The following is an 11,678-nucleotide window of genomic DNA, read 5'->3' on the forward strand; positions in this document are numbered from 1 at the left end:
AAAGGGAGTGCCACATAGATGATGATGTGTAAAGTGGGATAAGGCTAGAGGGCCTATATCATTGTATGGTTCATTGTGATATGCAATGCAATAGAGATCAAGCATTGAGTGTGCAATCTCTCTCTCTCTCTCTTATGGAGTTCTTAGTGTGGTTTAATTCACCTTAATTATATTGCTTAATCTATGTCCTTCACCATGATCAATCCCAGTTTTGGATTGTTAACATGAATAGCATCCTTATACATCATTGATAATGTCTTAGTAGGAGGATGGAACTCATTGTCCTTGACGTTTGAATCTAGTAGAAGATACTTATCCATACCTGGATCGACGAAATCATCTTCTTCTTCAAGATTCTATGTGATGATGGTGAGACAATAGTCCTCCCTTATGTCAAACAACAGTTGAATATCTATTAATAGGACATATTGGTTGTCACCTATTGGAATATATGTGGGGAGGAATGAGGTTAGAATGTGATCTGTTTCCTCTATCATAGCAAGTTCCTCGTCAGCAGGGCAATTGTAACAACTTGGGTGTCTTCTCTTTTGAGGGTATCAATATCAAGCTACTCACTGCGGTCCCTCTCGATAGACAAGTTTATCTCCTGCGCAACCTCGTGAACCTCATCATCTTCTACTCTTGAAGGTTCCTCTAACCTCTCCTCACCTCCTTCTATTAAAACTTTCTCATCCTTAAGTAACAGATGCAAATAGCAAATAAACCCGTATTGGTTGTCAACAAAATGACATTTATGCTTAAGTACTAGGAACTTACTATGTGTCTTCTTCTTATCCTCCGGAACCTTTGAAATATCCATGTTTACCTTATCTCTTGAGGATATGGAAGAAACAAGATTGTCCACATACACGTGTTAAACATTGTCTAGGATGACTCCATTATTTGAAGTTGTCTCTTGGTATTTCTGCTCTTTCTCTTGGAGATACGAGCGTCCAGACATTACAAGAAAACATACATACTATATAAGGTTGGTAATGTTATTGGCCGACTTTGTGAAGGAAGTAAAACAATTTCTCCTTTAGGAGTTTCTTCAAACCCAGTATCGGGTTTGACCTCGATCTCAAAAGGATGCATCTACAAGAAAAAAAAAAAGATGTCAAAATGATTTAACTACACAGCAATAAAAGAATAATGGAGGTTTGCATTTACAGTGCAAAAGTCAATACAACGCGATTCACGGTGATGTTGGCAAGTGAAGCTTGATATCACATTGTAATGAATCAAAATATACATGGTCTACATTGCACAAATATCTTAAGGGGTTCACCTAAAAATATGTAAGTATAGCATGTGAGTTCAAATGAAGGGGTTTTTTAACTAAAAAATTTAAGGTAAATTTATAGAAATACATTTACAAAAGGGATTTTTTAAATTGATTTTGAAAAAAAATCGAAAGTTCATAAAGAAAAAGGAATCATTTTATTCATGAAAAAAATATAGGTAAGGGGTTTTTAAAATACCCCTTGAAGGTACGTAATACATAGGGTTTCTTAGTAGTGCACCCCCCGAGACAAATATGCATCAAAAGCTAGTGATACTACAACCTTTCATTACAACACACCTATGGACCAGCCACCACAATGATCCACTGTAAGGTTCCATATTTAAGCTTGCTATACTGATTTGTGTTGTTAAAATTTAAGTGAACATGACTATGAGCCAGCGAGGAATAAGGTTCCATACTCGAGCTAAGAGTATATTCCAAGTCAGTATAACGTAATTTAGTTTAGATGTTGGTGAGGAAAGTCTTATATCACGTTGTATTGACTTACAATATACAAGCTCTATATTGCACTAAAATGCAACAAACCAGCCCTGCAAAAAGCTTGTGATACTACAGTTTTTCATTACAACTTAGGGTTCGTGGTCATATGGTTCCACATTGTACAGATATGCAACAATCACATTTTTCATTATGGAATGGTGATTGGACGTAGGGTTCCATATACATGCTATACTGACCTTCTATATTGCAAGTCAGTAGTACAATACAATATAGGGTGGATGTTGGCAAGTGAAGACTTATATCACGTTGTACTGAATTACAATATACAAGGTCTATGCTGCACAAATATGTAGAAAACACTAAAAAGTGGCTTTCAAAGCTTGCAAATCTAGACTATTTTCATTACAACTTAGGGTTCGTGGTCGTATGGTTCCACATTGTACAGATATGCAACAATAACGTTTTTCATTATGGAATGGTGATTGGACGTAGGGTTCCATATACATGCTATACTGACCTTCTATATTGCAAGTCAGTAGTACAATACAATATAGGGTGGATGTTGGCAAGTGAAGACTTATATTGCGTTGTACTGAATTACAATATACAAGGTCTATGCTGCACAAATATGTAGAAAACACTAAAAATTGGCTTTCAAAGCTTGCGAATCTAGACTATTTTCATTAAAAACACGAGTATGGGACAGTGATCGTGCGTACGGTTCCAAATTCGTGCTACACTGACCTTGTATATTGGAAGCCAATACATCATGATTTAGGGTGGATGTTCTCGATGAGCCTTACATCACATTGTAATGAATTACAATATACATGATTTGCATAGGTAAAGGAATGATACTCATCATAATCATTTTTCAATTATTAAAAAGAACATTCTAAGATCGATAAGACTTGAGAACTCACCTTAAAATTAGCAAAGGGTTGCAGACTGTCACACGGATTAGTATCGGAAAGATTATTTCTAGGAGAAGTGCCAACATTGGTCGCACCATCACAGAGGAGCAAGAGTATAAGAAAATAGCTACATGGAAAAAAAATCCAAGACTTTTCGAAATCACACTATAATTAATGCATGTGGTAGTGCATGTGTTATCGCGGTCTTTACACATGGTAGGCATACATTGGCATGGCCGCCCACATTCTTTCCACGAGTAATAGACATATGGCACTTATGCATTCGATCATCATCATTGCATGCCACGTGCACCTAAAACCATTACTTCTCACGTCATCGTGCAACATCACATTTACTTACATTAAGGTGGACCTCTTTTGTTAAACCCTACATCATCAAATTAAGTGACAAGCTTTTCTTAAACAACACGTTTTATTTTCATCTATCTTTGTCGGCATGGTCTGCTCTTCATCGTCTACATCATCTCATCTCTTCGTGGATGAAATTATGTTAACGCGAGTAAGTTTTCATTTCTCAATCCAATGTTTATCAACTTGCACCATGTCTTCTTCTTCCTTGGCATGCCTCTTCTGTGTGGACTCTCAAGAGATTCCTAACAAAAACCACAACACTCCAACACTATTCTTCTTGTAGTACAATCATTACAACGTGAGGATAGCGCACTTACCGGATCTCTTCTCACATTGTATTGATTGATACCCGTACCTATAAAATAAGTATTTACCATGTGTAGAGTTTCCTTGATTGTTTAATACAATGCGATATGTTGGATTTAATGTGTTGGATGTCTTCCTATCACATTATACTGAATTTTATCCAAAAGTTTTCCTTGTTTACCATTTGAGCCTATTTTACGAGTTGGAGTTTCTTTAATTGTGAATGCAGTACAACACGATGTATTGGTTTGAATGTGTTAGTTGTTTGCATATCATGTTATAGTGATTTTTATCCAAAATTTATCCTTGTTGGTCATTTGAGCCAATTTTGCATGTTGGAGTTTAATTCATTGTTGTGAATTCAATATACAACGCAATATGGGGGATTCAATGTGTTGAAGGTCTTCTTATCGCATTGTAGTGAATTTTATCCAAAATATTTTCCTTGTTTGTCATTTGAGCCTATTTCACGTATTGGAGTTCCTTTGATTATGAATGTGGTACAACACGATGTATGTGTTGGTGTCTACATATCACGTTGTAGTGATTTTTATCCAAAATTTGACCTTATTAGTCAGTTGAGCCAATTTTGCATGTTGGAGTTTCCTTCATTATATGAATTCAATACAATGCAATATGGGGGGTTCAATGTGTTGGAAGTCTTCCTATCATGTTGTAGAAATTTTATCTAAATTTTTTCCCTTATTTATCATTTGAGCCTATTTTGTGTGTTGGAGTTTCTTTGATTGGAATGTAGTACAACACAATGTGTGGGTTGTTTGCATATCGCGTTGTAGTGATTTTCTTCCAATTTTTTTCTTTGTTAGTCATTTGAGCCATTCGTCCGATTTTGTTATAGGATGGCATAAACAAAGTCTTCTCGTCACATCAAAAGATCCTAAAATAGGTTAGAAAGTTTCACTGAGAAAAAATATATCCAACCTTTGGTGGTCAATGAGGACTCGAAGGTATGAATAGCATATGTCCATTTTACGTGAACTTTGAAAGGTGTAGAGCCACATGCAAAGTGTAATTCCAAAACTCCTAGTCCAGTGCCTTGTGAGATCCATTTGTGAAAGGAACCACATTGCTATGCATAAGCAGGGCTCGAGGTTGGGTTGCTTGTAGGAGGCTATCGAGGATTGGCTCATTGAGTATATTCAGGGATAGCTATGTTCTAGCTGCCCACACACAGAGTGACAGTGATGTCGAAGGACTCTAGAGATAGTGAACCTCACCAACACAAAGATGAAAGGTATCCTGGATATCCTTCCCCCCTGAGGGAAAGAGTTACTATGACTGAAGAGAAAAAGCTTAATCATTCACGTGACACACGACTCAACGTACAAAGTAAAGAGAGTGTGGGGGAGAGGAGCAAGCAAACACACCCACACACACAAGAGAGAGCAAAACACACGAGAGAGATGGATAGCTGTATTTTCTTCTATCTTCTTCTTCTCTACTCAACCAACATAACATAAAGATAAGAGTACACACTATATGGGTTAGTACTCAACTACTACAACATACAAGGGTTGGTCCTCCATAATGTGAACCTAACTAAATGAGATGGCGTTATAACTATGCCAGTCTCTAGTAGTCCAAAATGGCTATCACACAACCTATCATCCCACTAGCCACATATCATCCATAATCTCACCATCCATGCTAGTGGTGTAGATGCGGAAGCTACCACCCAGACGGGTCATCAATGTCCACCCGTAGCACTAGTTTAGCTCCATATCTCAACACTCCCCCTCAAGCTCAACTCCACACACTGCACTCCATGTAAGCTCCTAAACCTATGGAGCTTCTCTGTGTCCAATTCCTTCGTTGAAGATGTCAACCACCTGATCCTCTGTGTGTTGACATATACCAGATCTACATCTCCTTCTAGACATATACCAGACATATACCAGATCTACATCTCCTTCTAGAACCTTCTCCCTCACAAACTGATAATGCACCTTAATGTGCTTCATTCTAGCATGATATACTGGGTTAGTGGGGCCTACTGTATGCTGCTCATGCTATCACAATATATGGCAACTGCCCTATCCACGGGCTCTCCCATGTCACTAAGTAGCTTCTGAAACCAAGATACCTCACACGCTACCATAGCAGCACCCCTATACTCTGCCTCTGTACTCGATAAGGTAACTGTTGGCTTCTTCTTACTGCTCCAATGAACAGTAGCACTCCCAAATGAGAACATATAACCACTGGTAGATCTCGTGTTGTAATACTACTAGCCCAATCATCATTTGTCATTAGGCGAATTTTGGACTCAACTTTGGGTCTTTTTCCTCTAGAGAGAGAAAGGATTTGGACCAATAGGAAGAGAGCCACTGTAAAATGGAACTTTTGATATAATTAGAAGTTTTTCATATATTCTTTATATGAATATATTGTTATTAAAGAAATACGAAATGCATTTGACCACACTTGATAATGTCATTTCTTTAATATATATGAAAATTAGAGTGTTGTCAGCTCATTTAATAAAGCTCAGCTCATTTAATGAACGGTTTTCAATCTAAAAATTTCCCTCATTTCGCTCATTTAATAAAAGTGCTTTTTTTCTCAAAAAATTAAAAATGTTCTCTTCGAAGTTCCTAGGTCATTTGATGAATGGATTTCCCTCTAAAATTTTTGCACGTTGTGGAGGTTATCTCTTCTTCCATCTTCTTACATCTGCTTTTATTTTCTATTTGCTTCAATGGAAACCACACATCCTAGGTGTCTGTGGTCCTCTACTAGAGCTATTATAGTATACAACAGTTTTGATATGGATAATCAAAGGTGGATTCCTACCATAATCTATTGGTAGTTGGATTATGTTGCAGACGAGGAAGCAAAAAAAAAACAAAGAATGAGTTCATCGCTCAACACTTACAAAGGCAAAGTTCAAGATTTCAAACTCTCTGACATAGGTAGGAGCATTAAGGAAGTCCTTATACAGCATGCCTACATGCACTTAGAACTGCGTCTACAAAACGTTTGCCTAATGGAATCCCACTCCATAGATCAAATTGTAAGTAAATGTTTTTACATTATGTTTATGTAATGTGTTTCATTTCTATACTTATGCTTCTCTTGTATTCATCTGTATAGATATATATCCTTCAAACTTGGTTGATTGGCAGCCTAGAGATAGTATTGTAGGAATCTTTGATACTTTTCATGCATCTATTGGTGATGAGCAGCTATACAAAGAAACATCAAAAGCAAGTCTTTAGAGAGAAGAGTTTTCTTTTAAATGAAATTTACATGGCACCTCATAGTGTTAGAGGTTATATGGTGGAAATGATTATGCTATGTATATATTGTGAATACGTTCCTAACGTGACTACCACCACATACATACCTCACCAAGGTGTTAGGACCTTCGAGGTGGAACCATTGGTGTTATTTAGGTCTTAGACATGCTTTTCATGCTTTTGGCATGTACATACGTGGAATAAAAGGTGGCAAGATGCCCCTTGTGTTGGCACGATGGGTTGCATGTCAGTGATGCCTATATATAGAAAACGGGTGTGCACGATCATCAAAGATCATGCCCAGATAGCAGGTTTTGGGAGAGAGGAACACCAAGGAAAAGGAGGCCCATCGACTGCCTATGCATTGGGGAGGGGTATGAAAGTAAGGAGGAGGGGTTCCTCATGTAAAAAAAATGGCATCTTGGAGGCATAAAGAGTTTCTTGAATTTGATTTTGACGTGCTAGGTTAAAAATTTGTGCACAAGGGAAGGTATAATTTTGCATGCAACAGCTGGGTGTTGTTCATGTCTTATCAGGAAGGGAGCGAAGGGATTCGATGTGAAAGGTGTTGGAAGTTTCCCCCTTAATGTTTTGAGAATTTGGGAATGATGAGGTACAGGTCCATGGTTTGTTTTGAGGGTGCTCTTCAAGGCTTGTTTGACGTGTGCTATTAGTTCCAAGCCCTGGCTCTTCAGTTCGCCTAGCAGGGTCTTTTGGGTTGGCATGTGCTCATAATCCCCAAAAGGTTAGGCTTAAGTGAAGAGAAAATAGATACCCTTTTATGATTTATTGGTCTAGCTTGTGTTGTGAGTTGTTTTTTTCAAACGACAAGGAGGCTAAGCTATAGAGGTGCCCCGCTGTTAGCTTCCCTTGTCAGTTTTTGTTGGTGCCCCCGCTGAGGATCAGGCAAGTACTCTTCGTGATTGTGTGCGGTGTGGTTAGTTAAAGAGAAGTCATGGCTCAGAATCTTCCAAAGTTTTATGGCCTCCCACAAGAGGATGCTAATGTTTTTGTAGAGCAATTAGAGGTGGAGTGTTTGATCCATGGTATACAGGATACTGGTATTTTGCTACGCTTGTTTTGTTATAGCCTACAAGATGAAGCTAGGAAGTGGTTGCAAGCATATAAAGCCGAGGCTCAAGGTCAAAATCCATTAATCCAAATTGATTATAATAGGGTGAAGCATGCCTTTTTGAATGAATATAGGAAGGTGGAGGAGGCGGATGGGATATGGCATCAAATCCTCAACTATACGCAAAAGGACATGCAAGGTGTGGATGATTACCTCTTGCAATTCACTCGTCTTTGGGATCGATGGTGTAGAGCTCTTGGAAATGAGGTTCCACCCACTATGTTAAGGAAGGATCACTTTGTGGACAATCCCAAAGAAACCTTGAGGTTCAAGGTGAAGTTGAAGAGGCCTGCTACATTTGATGATGCCATAGCTATCGCCAGGGTGGAGTGGAAGCTTGAGCAGATGAATGAGCGTGGAAAGACAAAAAATATACAAATGGAGAAAAGGGAAGATGAAAGAGAAGCTCAAGGAAATGGAGGGCAACGTGAACATGCGGCTCAAAGATCGGGGGATCAAGAACAAATGCAATGCAACATGCAAGACATGATGTGATGCGAGAGTTACGGTTAAGTGTTATTACAGGTGGAAGAGGAAGAGGAAGAGGTGGTTATGCTAGGGGTCAACAAGCTGGTAGGGGAGCTTTCCAGGAGAATGATGCTCCTCCAATGGAGCAGGACGTGGTGGTGGACAAGGCATGCTTGGTGGAAGGAGGTTTGTCCTCCCTACTTGCTACAATTGTGGGGAGCTTGGACATCTTAGCACCTATTGCAACATGGCACAAAGGATGGGAGGTGATATGTATCCACTTCCACAAAATGTTCCCAACAGAGCCAATGATTACGCGCTGGATATAAGAGGAGAACATGTTGAAAATGGGGCTCATCAAGCACAAGCAGAAGGTCCTAGTCATGTTGGTGTGGTTCAAGTTGAGCAGAAGGAGGCTGACATGATGCCTTTGGGCAAGAGGGAAAGAGCAAGTACCAATGGTGCAGGCCCAAGTAAAAAGAAAAGTAAGGAGAAAGAAGGTGGAGATGCCAAAGCAAAGAGAAATAGGAGACCACGTAGACAGTTCCAGGTGCCAGATCTTCCATTAGGAAAAGGCTAGAATACATATAGCCTCAAGGATGACCTCATTGGAAGAAAGGTCGATGTGACCTTTGGACAACTCATGAATATGGTTCCAAAGCTTAAAAGACAATGAAAGTCACTTGTGAACCCCATTGAGAAGGAGCCTAGATGTGGATCTATCAAGGTGTTGTCTCTGGTGAGCTACTACACGACATATGTCCAACTGTGGATGCATGATGGTATAAGGGTAATATGATGGGTGGAGCTTACATAGATGGGGGAGCTCAAGTTTGTGTCATTACACAATCATGTGTTGAGAGATTGGGACTTGTCATGTCAGGAAGTTCAAGGTTTAGGACTCGGCTTGGTAACCATGCAAAGGTAAAGTGTTTGGGCATAATCAAGGATTTGGAAGTGGATGTTTTTGATGTCAAAGCTTTGGTGAATTGCCATGTCATGCCCGCTGGACTTGGTGCATTTCTCCTTATCCTTGGGAGACCATGGTTAAGAGCTGTTAGTGCTATTCAAGATTGGAGGCATGGTACCATCACCGTGTACAATAGGGAGGCAAAAGAATATTTGATATGGCAAGTAAGCAACCCTTGGAGATTGAAGACCTAGATGAAGACGGTGAAGATGAAGGCTCAAGTGAGTATGATTCAAGGGATAGTGAAAGCACTACTATTTCCATATCAGATAGTGAAGGTGAGGTATCCTATCTACTTCTTGAAGATGAAGAGAGAGAAGATGCAAGGATGTCACAAGTCATGAAAGATGAAGGATCTTCAAGTCGCTTTGATCAACTAGAAGATTTGATGCAACCTAAGGTGGAGTCATCCCCCACAAAGGAAGAAATCTTGCAAAACATGTTGTGCTTAGATCTTTCACAAGGTGAGAAGGATGAATATATGTGCCCAGATCTTTCACAAGGTGAGAAGGATGAATATATGTTCATGCTTAAGAAGTTTCCAAACCTTTTCATCACATCATACCAAGAGATAAGAGGTTTCAAGGGTGATTATGTGAAGATACAACTCAAGGAAGGGGCTCAACCAGTGAGACAAAAGTTGAGAAGATTTGGCCAAGAGCAAATGGTTGCACTATGAGAGGAGGTGGACAAGCCATTACAAGCAGGCTTCATTTATCCTGTGGATAATGCAGAGTGGGTAAGTCCTGTTGTGGTTATTCCAAAAAAGGATGGCCGTTGGAGAATCTGTGTGACTACAAGCCATTGAATGCTAGAAGGATCCTTATCCCCTACCTTTCATTGATGAGGTTTTGGATTCAGTAGCACGTTATGAGAGATATAGTGTGTGTGATGGCTTCTCTGGGTACTTTCAGCTTCCCATTGCTCTTGAGGATCAAAAGAAGACTACCTTCATTACTCCTTGGGGTTTTTTGGGTTATCATGTTCTTCCTTTTGGTCTCACAAATGGTTCAGGGGGAATACCAAAAAAGAGTCAATTGGGTATTTTCACCTTTTCTTGTGGGAAGTTTCTCAAAGAATTTATGGATGACTTTTCTATTTATAGTGCATGATTTGAAGATTGCACGAAGCTTGAAATGGCTTTGAGGAGGTATGATGATTGTGGAGGCCAGCTCAACCTAAAGAAATGTCATCTAGCTCAACCAAGAGTCAAGTTTCTTGGCCATGTCATTTCAGAGAATGGCATTGATGCTGATTCAGAAAAAGTTGAAGCATTGCTACTTTTGCCACCTCCTAAGTGTTGGATAAATGTAATCCCAACTCCTTAGTCCAAATTAATATTTGGTTGATAGGCTAGTGGTCAGTGGTTGGTGTGTAAAGCCTACAAATGGTTGGTGCATGTTGTTCATGCAACTCATGCAACTAAAAATAGGGTAGAGGAGTCTCTAAATTAGGTACAAGTCATGATCAAGTGATTATGTAAGTTTGGTTCATGTCTAATCACAATCAGTGTCTTCTTGTGTTAATCTCATATCAATTTTCTGCATATACCAATTTTTGTCCCTCATATTCATGATGTCTTGTACAATCTTTGATCCACCTTGATTATGTTTTAATCATCTTCATAGCTTAGTTATCATATCCAACATTCGGTATCAGAGCTTGACTCAATTAGGTTTAGTTTATTAGCAAAAATCCTAATTAATTCCTTAACCACCATAGCCAGTTTTTTTTGTTTGAACCACTTGCTGTAGTTTGATTCCATGTTTGCACCTGAGTGGATAAAACCCTAACATTTTGATATAGGCTCTTAGCTTAGCTCCCACGCTTGCTACAATTTGAAGCTCAACGTCCAATTTCAATGCAGCAGTGCGAATTTCTCATCGCTAGCCAAATCGCCCGTTTTCTGTTCAGCATAGCAATTCGCCATCTTCGCTTCGAATTGAGACAATTCCTTTGAAGTGATGTAAGTGCATCAAGTGAAGATTCAGCATATCGAATCTTGTGCTATTTGGTGTATTGTAGCTACTGTACGAAGCTAATTTCCAGTTGCCCATTTTCTGCAATTTTTGCTCCTCCAACATGGTGATATCTATTTTGATTTATATTGATGATATTTTTACTAAATCATCTATGTGAGCAAGTATTCAACATTAATCATCATATTTCATCATCATGAGTTCCAAATTTCCTGCGACAAATTCAACGGAACTAGGTTTCATACTTGGCAAATCAAGGTAAAGGGCTACCTCATGAAGAAAAATCTGTGGAGTATGGTCAAGCCACTTATTGAAGATGAAGCTGGTATTTCTACTGCAGTTACAAGAGCTACAATGGCTGCACTTCAAGAAAAAGATGAACAAGCACTTGGTATTATCATTACTGCTTTAGAAGATGATTTTATTCATTATATTGATGATGTTGAGTTAGCTATGGAAGCTTGGGAATTATTAGAACGTACTTTTGGTGCAAAGGCAAAGCATTCCAAGATCAGTTTGAAGATGCAACT

Source organism: Cibotium barometz, chromosome 19, assembly GCF_041138505.1.
Source record: "Cibotium barometz isolate CiBa-2024 chromosome 19, ASM4113850v1, whole genome shotgun sequence".
Classification (NCBI taxonomy): Eukaryota; Viridiplantae; Streptophyta; class Polypodiopsida; order Cyatheales; family Cibotiaceae; genus Cibotium; species Cibotium barometz.